Below are 12,963 nucleotides of genomic sequence, written 5' to 3'. Positions count from 1 at the left end.
TTACATACAGAAACTGAGAGAAATTTGAGTCCTCTCTGAAATTCTGGGGGGGAAAAGGCTTGTCAATATCTTATGACATGACCTTCAACTTTGAGCACTCTTAGAGAAGTTTGCTTACAACTGTGTTTGCAATCAAACTCCATAAAGGATTGTGCTGGGCTTAATCCCTTGCCTCTGGCCTTAATTAATCTATAGCGTATAGTTACCGATCACAGCATTGATTTTCCTCCGTGGCTTTCTAATATAATGTGTCTTCAGACTCTCAGACACAATATCAAATAGAATTCCACTCTGCTCTGTTCTATTGTCTTGTTGTTGAAAATGGTGAAATATAAGCACAAGCTTGGAGAAATACAGTGGTGACAGAAATGCAGTAAAAGACTTTGTATACCGGGTATATAAATTGGGCAGCAAATGAGTTATCGTCACTTGTATCCATTTAATGTTTAATGGCCATGCAAAATGGATGTAACTACACAGATTTATCATTTGCTGGGTTCACATTAAACCTTGAAGCTGGGGAACGTGTACCTAATAAAGCTACCCAGAGCTGCTTCTGGAGCTTTGAGGAAGGTCAGCCATGCATTAAAGAGTATGCTGCCAAGGAATTAGCCTTCATATTTAAGCATGCATACTTACTAAAAATCGGCCTTCCAGGAAGTAAGTACTTAACATATTTTCTGTCCAGCCTGCACCCAATGTTTAGCTTGTACCATACATTTTCATGGCCAGTCAACATTTAATTTTCTGTACCTAAATTAAGGAGCAAGGAGAGAAGCCCTATACATGAAAAAAAATTTCCCTTCAGTTTTTCTGCCATTGCTCATTCTAAAAACTGCTACCTACTACTACCTACTGCCAAACTATTACTAACTGCCAAGTGATTCAGTTCATTTTGAAAGAGTTCTTTAAGCTGCAAATGGAGCTGTCCTCAGAAGTGGGAAAAAATATTCCATCCACTCTAGCAACGCAGTTATAGTGCTAGAAAATGTATCCGTCACTGGCACTTCACTATCACAGGAAGGAATCCTGAAGTCCTTCCTGAATTAGAAGTGATGATGAAATGACTCTAGTTGATAGCACAAACTTAAAAATCAGGGTCTGCAGAAAGTTTGGTATTTAAGCCCAATTCAGGTGGGCTTTTTTAACCCGAGTCAGTGTTTCCTGCTACTACACACAGCTCTCACTCTGTGAGAAGGCTTACTCTAGAACTGCAATTATCCAACAGTTGCTGAAGGTAAGAGTAACTTCGACAGGACAGTCCCTCTGCCTCATCACAAATGCCAGCGCATACGCAAAATGAGAAGCCATGTGCTGGTCTAAATGAGAACCCCATCAGATGGTAAAAGCCAAGAAATTGCCACAGAAATTAGTAATCTCTCAGTGTTATGCATGGCTTATATTATGGAAAACCACAAAGTTCAGGAGAAAGGGACATAAAGGCAGCTACATTCGGCTGCAAATCCCTCCAGCTCCACTATCCACTCTTTGCCAGTGGCTATTAGCACTTACCTAGGGAAGAAAAGCAAGAAGAACAGTTATGAAATGATCCGTTCTTTTAAATACTCAACCACCTTTCTAACCATTCATTTAAAAAATTCCCAAGCTGAATACTGCATCTTAAAACACTTTTAATAGCCATTGACTGACCTGTCTCCCATAGGAATGTCTAGTCCTTTGTTTGGCACTCTTAGTTCTTTGTCTTCACCATGTTAGAATTAACAAGCTGCACCAATTCACTCTGCATTGCCTGCACAACTACCTCCTTTTGTTTGTTTTGAAGTCATTTGACTGTGTGAGTGTAGAAGAAGCCTTGTATTGTAAGAAATAGTGAGTAATCACTGCCTACCCTCTTTCTCTGAACCATCTATCATTTGAGAGACCTGTGTCATACCTCCCTTAGTCACCTTTTCATGATGAAGGCAACCATACTACAACTATTAATGAGGTCAGATTTTTCCCTTTTTTTTCTTATCACATCAATATATTTCCAACTGAAAGAAAATTTCCAACAGAATAAAGGTAATATTTGTAAATGCAAGCCAGGTTCCTGCCCTACCCTGTTCCTTGCAAAATAAGGTGATGCTCCTATGCTACTTTTCCAGATCAATCACAACTTGCGTAGCACTTACTAAGTAACCTCATTAACCCTTTAGATAAGGGAGCTGTAGCAGTACATGTCTCTCTTTTCATCAGGGCCTAGAAAAGTCAAAGAAGATTGTATGTGGTTCACGTGTCAGACAGGTGTGCACCACTGCATTTTACAGCATGGCAATAATTACAGAAGTATCTGTAGCCAAGAAATTCTTCTGGTCCTCCTGGTGGTCTGTAGGCATCAAAGAGCAGTCAGTCACATCGTATCAGGCGAAAGGGTGACTGCTAAACTTTAAAACTAAAATTATATAATGAGCAAGATTTCTGTAGTATACATTTCTATACATATTTCAAGAGAGACTTTAAAATACTGTTTCAAAGAGCTTCACACCCCAGAGCTGCCTAACTCCTACTAGAGTCAGTAAGATCTATGCAGCAAAATCGCCATCACACCAAGGAAAGATGCCTGTGAACATTTTATTTAATCTTTGTCTTTAGGCCATTATAATCTCTCAGTAATAGGAGATAATTATTGTTATCCTTTCTTAATTTCTTTTTGATAATTCATTAAGTCCTTGACTTTTAATATCTCTGCATCCCTCTCCTTCCTAATTTGATGCTACTTCGCCCTAAAAATGTCAGCCTTTGTACAAATGGACTAAAACCTCCTTCTCTCCTATTGGATCCAGGGTGTTCCCCAGCCACCAGGTCTGCAAGGGCAAACAGCACGCTGACCCAATATGATGTTCAGACTCACACCCTCTTCCCAGATTTCTGCACCCTGACTACCTGCGGAGGAACCCCAGGCATGAGCGGCAGGCAGAAACCCAAAGGAGCCTGGTGACAGAGGCAGGACTGCAGGGTATGTCATGGAGCCAGCCTGCTCCAATGCAGCCAAAGACAGGCAACGCTAGGAGAACTGAAAGTATGCCGTCAAATCTTAAGATACAGTGAGAGTGGATTTTACCATCACCCTCTCCAAATTGTGATTAATTATTTTCCTTGTTTCTTGGAAGATACACAAGTATTAAAAACAAGCAGAGAATAACAGTGCCATATCAAGTATCTTGGTTTTTGTTTTGGTTTGTTTTTTTTCTTTCCCCTTGTCTTATAAACAGTCTTAAAAGCTTTGAGACAATTTTGTGTGCCACTTCAAACTCAAAGGATGTGAAGTCCATGATCAGCTGAAAAAAAAAGAAAGGTAAAAAATTACATGATTCTATGCTTTGTCAACAAGTAATTTCATAATAAACAAACTTATGATTTGTATATTCTTTTGAATTTAAGCTTAATGCAATGCGTAAGTGTAAGAAAGAGCATTACTAATGGCATTTACATGCCTCACCAGTATTCCAGAGTACACTGGAATTCCTGTTCTGCTGCCTAAAACCATTGTGATAGTTGATGTGAAATTGATGTGAACATTGTGTTGAAAAAATAATTAGTAAACCGAACGTTGACCTGACAAGAGCTGGACTTTGGTTCTGGAGATCAAACTTACAGTGGTACATTTTCAGCTAGGCATAATCAAAACATGACTTCTGGAAGTGTTTTGTGTGGGTTTCTAATATTTTATGTGTAGATGCTTGGTTATGGACAGGAAGAGCTCAGGAAAGAGCTCCAGGGCCCAGAGCCCCACTGCATTTTCTCACGATGACTTTAGCACCTAAACACTCTGGACAATCTGAGTCTATTCCACAGAAAAGAGGCACAAGTGAGTTGTTTGAGAGTGATGAGAGGAAAGACTCTGGAAACTTTATTCCAAGATTTAAACTAATGAATTGCTTTATTTTGTCAGTGTTTTCTGCTCAATCAATACATCGTGTCGCCAGGCTGGGCGTCAGAATGGACTTTAGTGTAGTATTGATCCATATTCGGCTGGTGTTTTACACTGTTGTAATCCAGATGGGCAACTAAGGGAGTAATTGTTCAGTGCTGAATCTGATTCCATGCCAGAGTAAATCAAGCTAAACTTTTAAATCACCAGTGGGGTTAATTACGAGGAAAAATAATTGTGCCAGGGAAATGAAAATGAAAGCCTTCTGACATTGTGCACAACATGAAGTGTTGTCCTGTGCTGCACAGCCACTCACTGCCTTCTGTTTTGCCAGGGGCAAGTATTTTTCATTAGGTTTTTGAATCTTAGTGTCTTGTGAAGTACCTTGCAGTTCTTTGGGATGTGTGACACTGTACTGAAGTACTGGCAGCTTAGTCAGTTACCATGTTACAGGCCTCTGCTAACTATGCCATGAACATGTCACCATGTAAAAATTGGAACATGCTACTGTAGGATCATCTTACCTAAGATTTCTTAGATACCTTTAATTTGCATTTATACCTGATTTACATTTGCATTCCAATATATCTTAACTGAAATGAAGATGTTTCACTACATTTCATGTGATAGACCTGAAGTCTGTAATTATATTTTTCTTCCATGCATTAGGCCCACTTTATACTGAAAATGTGGGTTTTCTGTGAATGTTACTGAAAGACGAAATCATGCATGGTTTAGACAGTGAAGCAGAAAAACTGTGTGGCTATTCTAGGGAGATTTCAACATAAATACGCAATATAAAATAGCAGTATAAGTGAGGTTATTTATAGATGCATGTTATGCCAAGCAGATAGGCTGTGATGAAACAATAATAAAACAATTTCTCAGTTCTACATATTTGATTAAGTTGTTCATACTTTCCATTTTCAAAGGAAAACTTTCCACTCCCTTTTTGGAGTATATATTTTTGGATTTCCTTTTGTATCAGTATTGTACTGATCCACATCTTTTGAGGATTTTCAATTCACCAAAGATAAATAGTTGTATCAGATTAGAAAGCAATTTTTTCTGTATAGAATGCCTTCTGTTTCTACACCTGTTTTTTTCTGCATGATGGAGATTCCCATACAGAAATCTGGAGGGGTGAAAAGAAACTCCTTTCCAGGTCCCAGGGTTGATATAAACCTAGCTATATGTTTCTGCATTACCTTTTTTCCACATTTACTCATAGAGCTGCTCCTCTGATAACCTTTAATTTTGCTGAGTGCAGTACCACTAAATATGAACATTCAAAACATGAGTAAAAGGTGCCTAACATACAAAGGTTGGCTTAAAAACATGAAAGTTCTTGAACTTTGGAATTTTTTTATAATATTCTTTTTGGACTCATAGCCTTTGGGGTTTATATTTTTAAGATGTCTTTGACAACCATAATGAGCAGAAACATTACCATTTTCTTTCCAAGTAATAATCATGTTGAGATGTTATTCCTGTAGACACTATAAAACTGTCAACATAATATGTCAATATAAGGTAGTAGCAGTGTAGTAGTGTTCAGTGCTCTGCCACCTCTGCATAGAAAGAGAGCTACCTTTATATAAAACCTGTTTGTGAGACACGCTGGCTGAGAAGAAATGGTTACATGTCACTCATATGTAAAGAAGTGCTGCAAGGCCCTGCCTTATGCCCAGGTGGCCAAGAGGGCCAACGGCATCCTGGCTTGTATCAGGAATAGTGTGGCCAGCAGGAGCAGGGAAGTGATTGTGGCCCTGTACTCGGTGCTGGTGAGGCCTCATCTCAAATACTGTGTTCAGTTTTGGGACCCTCATTACAGGAAAGACATTGCTTTGCTGGTACATGTCCAGAGGAGAGCAACAAAGCTGTTGAGGGGTCTGGAGCACAAGTCTTATGAGGAGCAGCTGAGGGAACTGGGGTTGTTTAGTCTGGAGAAGAGGAGGCTGAGGGGAGACCTTATCGCCCTCTACAACTGCCTGACAGGACGTTGTTGTGAGGTGGGGGTTGGTCTTTTCTCCCAGAAAATGGGCGATAGGACAAGAGGAAATAGTCTCAAGTTGCACCAGGTTGGACATTAGGAAAAATTTTTTCACCAAAAGGGTTGTCAGGCACTGGAATGGGCTGCCCAGGGAGGTGGTCGAGTCCCCATCCCTGGAGGTATTTAAAAGATGGGTAGACGAGGTGCTTAGGGACATGGTTTAGTGGTGGAATGGGAGTGTTAGGTTAATGCTTGGACTCAATGATCCGAAAGGTCTTTTCTAACCTAAACGATTCTATGATTATTTTGGTTTTGTAAATGAAAAATAAGACTTCCAGCTAATTACATGGATACAGGGATCCAGGAGACTTGTAGTAGAAATGCAGGTTTTGGGGAAAGAAAAAAAAAAAAAGGTGCGTGTTATGATGACTGGATCATTTCTGACAGCTGCAAAGCAGGGGGGGAAAGAACAAATAACTTCAAGAAAGGAAAATTACATAATAGGGCATAGAAGACTGATGATCAGAAATGTATAAAATGTATCTTTTCATATTCTGATTTGTTGATTCGTGTCAGTGATGACAGAGTTATTGATGGCATCTCCACATTCATTTGGCAATGAACTGTTTTCATAAATTTTTGTCCTATTTTACGAGATATTCTTCTCGTTATTCAAGGGAGCAAGTCCAACCTTTTTAAAATGTAAGCTGGGTAAAGGATCTACTTGGGTTTTTTTGTGAATCTCTGTGAGAAGCAGCTGTACTTAGCTACTCAGGGATATTTTAATATCATACAGGCAAGATGGCACATTAGTTCTAGTAGTGTTAGATGATCCTTGCTAAGAAAAGTTCCATGTGACAAAAATGAAAGCATGAACTTTTTTTAACATCATGACACAATTCTTCAAGTTGTAGAAATAGTTCTGTTCTGTGGTTTTGGTTTTATTTTTTTTCCCTTACTGTTTGTTTAGTCCTAGATTATTTTTATGCTAAGAAACCACAGAAGGCTATGTAGAATCTGTTGCATTCACGGTGTCTGGTCTAAAAGCATTTCTCTAAAAATATCAGAGGATTATGGGTTACAGTAGGCAAGTTTCAGAGCTGCTTAAAGTTAAATAAATATTTTGCATTTGTTTTCTAAAATAACATAACAAACTAAGACATATCAACTTTCTTGAAGCTATAGCCACTTAAATCAAAATTTATATACATCTGGAATGGTTTGGGTTATAACTATGAGAGCATATACATTGTACCGTGCTGGATTTTGGTGTATTTAGTTCCATGTAATTTTTAGACTTAAACATAGTGCTTTTGGCAGAGCTTGGTTTGAAGGTATTGGAGAACGCTGTTCATCAGGTGGGTACAACACGAGCAGCACAGGCAACATCTGAGGGAGAACCATGGTCAGACTGAGACTGCAGCTCTGCGGTTAGACCCTCTCACTGAGGCTGCCATTAAGGCACCCACATTAGCAGTGCTAATGGGTTTTATGCATGCAGGTAGTTTTCTGCAGATGTTCACTCATTTTTTTAAAAAACAACAACCAATTCTAAAAAAAAAAAAAAAAGACAACAGCTTTTCTGCGATTTGAACTGGAACAAATAAAAAATACACATGTTGAAGGTATTTCAGGACTTTTTTTCCCAGTCTCCTCATCCTTATTCCCAATGTGCAGACACATTTTTGCTTAATAGGGTCTTTTTAAAAAAAGTTGAGTCCAGAGTCCTCAATGGTAAGTCCGGCAAAATTTCCACATGGCAAGAGAGTTCAAGGACCCCTCCTCCACAGACAGGGAATGGGGTGAACTGGGGGGACCCCTTCCACGATGGACTGAATCCCATGCACACGGATCACCTCAAGATTTCAGCAGCAGCAGCAGTAGCTGCTTTGGCTTCTCCCCACACTCATCTTTGCAGAGCCTGCTTCTGCTCTGTGCAGGCAGAACTTACCTCATGAAACTCCTCCTAAACTGACACTCAGGCTGTCTTTACAATGTAAAAGTTAAAGGCCTGTCTTTCTTAACAGCAAGAGCTCCCAAAGGTTATGCGCTAGTTCAGTAATGCTCATTCAGGCACATTCAGCACACATACGCAAGCAACAGAATGTATACACATCGGGTTTGCTGTGGATGTGGAAATGGAGAATGAGATTTACTCTTAATAAACATCTTAAAAGACACCTAGCATCAGAACGACAAATCGGACATACAGAAGGAGGGTGGTTGCTCCACATGCTTCTTCTGTCTGCATGCGCCTCTCTCATACCACATTTCTTTCATTTACTGCTGTCAGACAGCTACATTGACTTTTTTTTGACATGTCTTCAAGGACCGTCTTTGCAAAATTCAAGAGAAAGCTCATTATGAAATTATTATTATCTCAGACATGGTGAGAATGTCATCACAGGGAAACTAGAAACCAAAATGCTTATGGGATGACCAAGAACTGAAAGGATGAAAGGAAATTCTAAAATCCGTAAGTCCATGAGAAAAACAATCTACTCAGGAGCTTTCAGGTTATTTACAATGACACTTTCCCAGACTTTTTGCCAATTCCTGTGATAAAAGCTGAAGAATGATTTTTGTATCTCTCTCATTTTCCAAATGGCTTCATTCTAGCAATTCTCTTGCCAGTTTCACCCATTCCCTCCCTATTAGAAAGAGAAATAGAAACTTCTAAATTGCTTATACAGCCATAGCCCTTCATGAGTATGATCTTTCTATTTTTAATTAATTCCCACCTGATCAGTTTATTTCAATTAATTTCAACTCCCGAGTACTATCCTCTTAGGAGACTGAACCCATCCTCTTGATTTTCATTTCAGCCTCATTCCCCAAACTTAGTATTAGTCACTTTTACTGCGGGGTTTAGATGTTCTATTATATCTCCATAGGGTTTTTAAACTCTCTTTCTTAGACCATCACCTCAGCCTAGTTTAACTGTAGAGGAGTACTGGACTTTTATTTGTGCTCTAGATGCATCAGATTATTTTCATGGCTTCTTCCCAAATAACACAAGTTAACATTTCCCAAATATTGCTAAAATAATCGTGCTTCTACAGAAAATGATAGAAAGAAAGTTAAAAGTAAGATTCTGGAACTTGTTTAAACACACACACACACACACACACACATTCTCTTACTTATATCCCTTATTGATATGTGTATATGTGCTACGAAATGAGTGATTTCAGTAGTTTTTAGTTTCTATGCCTTGTCTGATGTCTAAACTGTGTTTAATTTTGCTGTGTTATCCTTAACAATTTCTCTCATGTTTGTGAAGACACCACATTGTAGGAGGTATAAAAAAGTAACTAAGGCAAAAGGGCTCCAAAAAAAAAGGATGAATCAACCAACAAACAAAAATAAACCTCCAGCTGAACCAAAAATCTACTTTATTCCATCTTTTGTTTAGTTTCCCACTGCTTCCTTTCAAACCACAGGCTTTGGTCCAGCTTTGAGAACATTTCCAAAAGCTCTGAATTCGCAACGCATGAGCGCAATTTGAAACAGACGGGTATATAGGCTGCTCTAGGATAATAGTACAGCCCATCTCCAAGGCTCATTACCAGAACATGGTGGTGCACTGTGTGGGTTTGTTACCCTGGTTTCTAAGCGTGTGGGGTTTATCTGCTAACAGCTCTTGACTTCTCATTAGCGTTTACTGGCCTGCAAGCTTGTGCATATGAGGTGCGTGTTTAGGAATCTATGTTTGACTCACAACCTTGAGAGACATACGACCATTTGGGGCTGAAAGGCGCCCCCAGCTGACCCCACGGTGCGTCTAGTGGCAAGCTCCCTACATGGCAGGCACGCTGGGTGTTCACGTCTGGCCTGCCTGGCCGTGCCCCCACCGCATGGTGGGGCTAACTGAGGCCAGCTCCAGCGTTTGTTCTTCACTGCCTGCTTTCAAGCTCGACCTTTTACATTACTGCAATACATCGCTTGGTGTGAGACCATATCAAAGCTCCATCAGATCCCTAGGTGCCCAATACATACTTGTCATCAGGCATTTTAACAGGAAAGTAAAAAGGTGAATCGCCAGTCCCTAAGACAACTGTCTCTTTAAAACATGCCAGAAATGGGTCCTTCTGCATTGGTGGCTTCCATTTGCAAAAGCCTGCGACTCCCTGCCTCATTTTACAAGCAAAGCACACAGCACTAAGTAGCAGTGGTTCAGGCACATTGAGAGCTTTCATGCAAGAGGGACATCTTCCAGACAGAAACACAAAGCTCCATATTTCTAACTTCCCTCTGTCAAAAAGCATCACCAGGTGCAAAATAATGGATAAATAAAAAGGAGAACCTAGTAGGAACAGAAAGGTTGCATAAGCCCTTCATTTGGCACTCCTGCTGCGGTTATGGGCTAATTATCTCCAATTCTGGTATTGACAATTCAAGGAGGAAAATGAAAATGATACAAAAAATGTAGAGAAGAGCCATGAGAATGCTTAAAGGATTGCAAAAAGTCCTGCATCCGTGAAAAACTAAAAGCTTAGTCTACTTAGCTTACAATGGAAAAGGTTAAGAAGCAATTTAACCCCTCTCTGTGAGTAATAACATGAGGAGTAAAAGGCCCTTTGGATTAGCAGACATGAGTGCAACTGGCTAAAAGGTACAGACGGACTGGTCTAGATGGGGAATAAAGTGCTTTTTCTGTAAGTGATGATAGTTAAGCACTGGAACAACTTGTCAAGGGTTGTGGTGAATTCTCCATGGCTGGCAGTTTTTGAAAAAGGAGTTGAGGTTTTATAAAAAGTTATGCTTTGGTTCTAATAGCAGTTATTTGGGGCAAATTCTAAGGCCAGTGTTATGAAAGAAGACAAGCTGGTGTCTCTGTGACCACTTCTGATATTGTAATCTACAGATCATTGTATTTACTTTAAAGAATCAACTAGGTCTTTGTATGACTCTGTTTGGATGCCTTCTGTGGGTCAGGTCCTGGTTACCTCTAGGTTTCCTGTCTTTAGACGGTACCGCAACATTCAAAAAAGGAAACATTGCTGTAGATTTGTCTGGAGATTTTTCATGGTAGTTATTTAGGTCAATAAAGAGAACATACCTGGGATATTGATCATAGGTCCCATTTTCATTGAAGCGTTTCACAAATCATTAGCATGTGTAAGTCTAGCTTATTAATTACATAAAATGTATTTTAAGAAGTGCTTCTGCAAGCTTCTGTATTTCAGTATATACTTTACAGATAAGACAAGATAGTTAACAAAGGCCAAAAAATCAATGCAGAAGGATAGCAGGCCCCCAAAGTAAAAGAGCACCTCTGGTTTTGGCATTCAGTTTGCACTTTTCATAAGAAAGAAATTTAATAATTTTCCACACTGTTATGTAGGATGGCAGTCCTAGCATTGCTGAGGGTTTTTTTTATTATGTGATCACTTCCTAGAAGTGCTTAATGACTGATAAAATTACTTTTTGTAGCTTTTAGGTCCATGACTTCTACATCGAGCCATTTGCTGACAGAAGGCTCTCAAACTGAGTCTTATAGTCCAAATTAGCAATGCTGTACCTGAATATATATTTGAATCAAAGTGTACTGGCAGCATTTTAGTTAGTGCTATTAGCCCATTTTCTAAGAACAATGGACATCTGAAGACTCAAGAAGAGTTTCTTGTGGTCAGAAATGTCTACAAGAGAAAGGTTGTTCAGAGATATCGCAGCATAAAAAGTGTCATTGAGGGGGAGGAGGTCCTCTTTCATTCAACCCCTTCTTCCTCCAAAAGCGTAAGTGAGGATACAGCAGAGGGAATGCAGTCCCCTGCAAATGATTTAATGGGCCCACAAGTAGAACAGCAAAAGAATTACCTCAAGTTGCTTCTGACTGCATTGGCCATTGTTGTGTCCTCATTATGACTCGGAGGCATTGAACATTTGAAGTCTCCTCCTTACTTAAAGCTTTTTGATTTTTTTTATGTGCACTGCTATGGTAGTCTTTTTAATAAAAAGAAAACTCTTGATAAAAGGCATCAAAGCTCAAAAGAAAGCAGCAGCTTCATTCAGTCACAGGAAACAGCTGGTAGTTAGCTTTTACTGGGAGCTGCCAAGAAAAGGTTGATTGCCATATCTGGCAGTGAGGAGCCCGTGCCTGACCTCGCCAGGCAGAGAGCAACAGGACATGGGGATTTCCAAGAGGATGGGGCTGAAACTCAGCTGTAAAGCAATAATCCAAACATACAAAGCGGCTCTGCTTCGAGTGTTTCAGTTTGAGTTCAAAGGTAGATTAGAGCCCTGCTGGAGCCCAGTTTGAACTTCCAAAAAGTTGAAAGGCTTTTCAGCATGGTGTTCGTTTTCTTTTCAATAAAGATCTAGCTATTCATCTTCTCTATTACCTTGCAAAATGCATCTACTTCCACTCAAAAGCAAATGGTGGAGGATCACGTTACCCCTTATGGCTAGCCGATACAAAAGAATCTACTGGACACCTGCAGGTATTAAAAAGGTCTTACTTACTGGAAAGCAAGCTGTAATTATGTTATTTAAACACTTTAAACCTTTTCTCCTCCATACATACGAGAATTTTCACGCTATTTTCAACTAATATCTGTTTTTCTGTATTCAGTGTTCCCTCATATTTCACGAAACAAAAAAGTTTGACACACTGAACTCTGCTGAACTGAGAATATTCTGAAAATCCACCCAAGCTTCCTCTGGAGTTCAAGGCTAATTATGTTTTAGCTTGGCAAGTCAGATCCAACTCTTTCCGTGCCCAGCCAGAAATCATTCCCAAAGAACAAAAGCAAGTGAAACACGGTCGTTCTGGTCCAGCTGCCACAATACCTGGTAGAGTAGGATCTTGCCAATGAATTAGGCAGCAGAGTTGTTGCAAAAGAATCTTTTCAGAGGCCTCTTAAGGTAATTTTACACTACCTCAACCTTGTGTTGGGGACACAGAACATAACAGAATCCTAGCGGCACAGAACAAGTCACATTCCTTAAAAAGGGCAAATAACTCAGTACCAAATTATACCTTGGTCTTTATTTGCTCTCTTGTTAACCAAATTTTCCACAGATGCTTCTGTCCATCTGTATATATATCTCAGTATAAATGACCTTTGCAACAGGCTCAGCTCATGTACATGTGTAC

Source organism: Egretta garzetta, unplaced genomic scaffold, assembly GCF_000687185.1.
Source record: "Egretta garzetta isolate BGI_Z169 unplaced genomic scaffold, ASM68718v1 scaffold72, whole genome shotgun sequence".
Classification (NCBI taxonomy): domain Eukaryota; kingdom Metazoa; phylum Chordata; class Aves; order Pelecaniformes; family Ardeidae; genus Egretta; species Egretta garzetta.
This window is presented reverse-complemented; position numbering follows the sequence as displayed.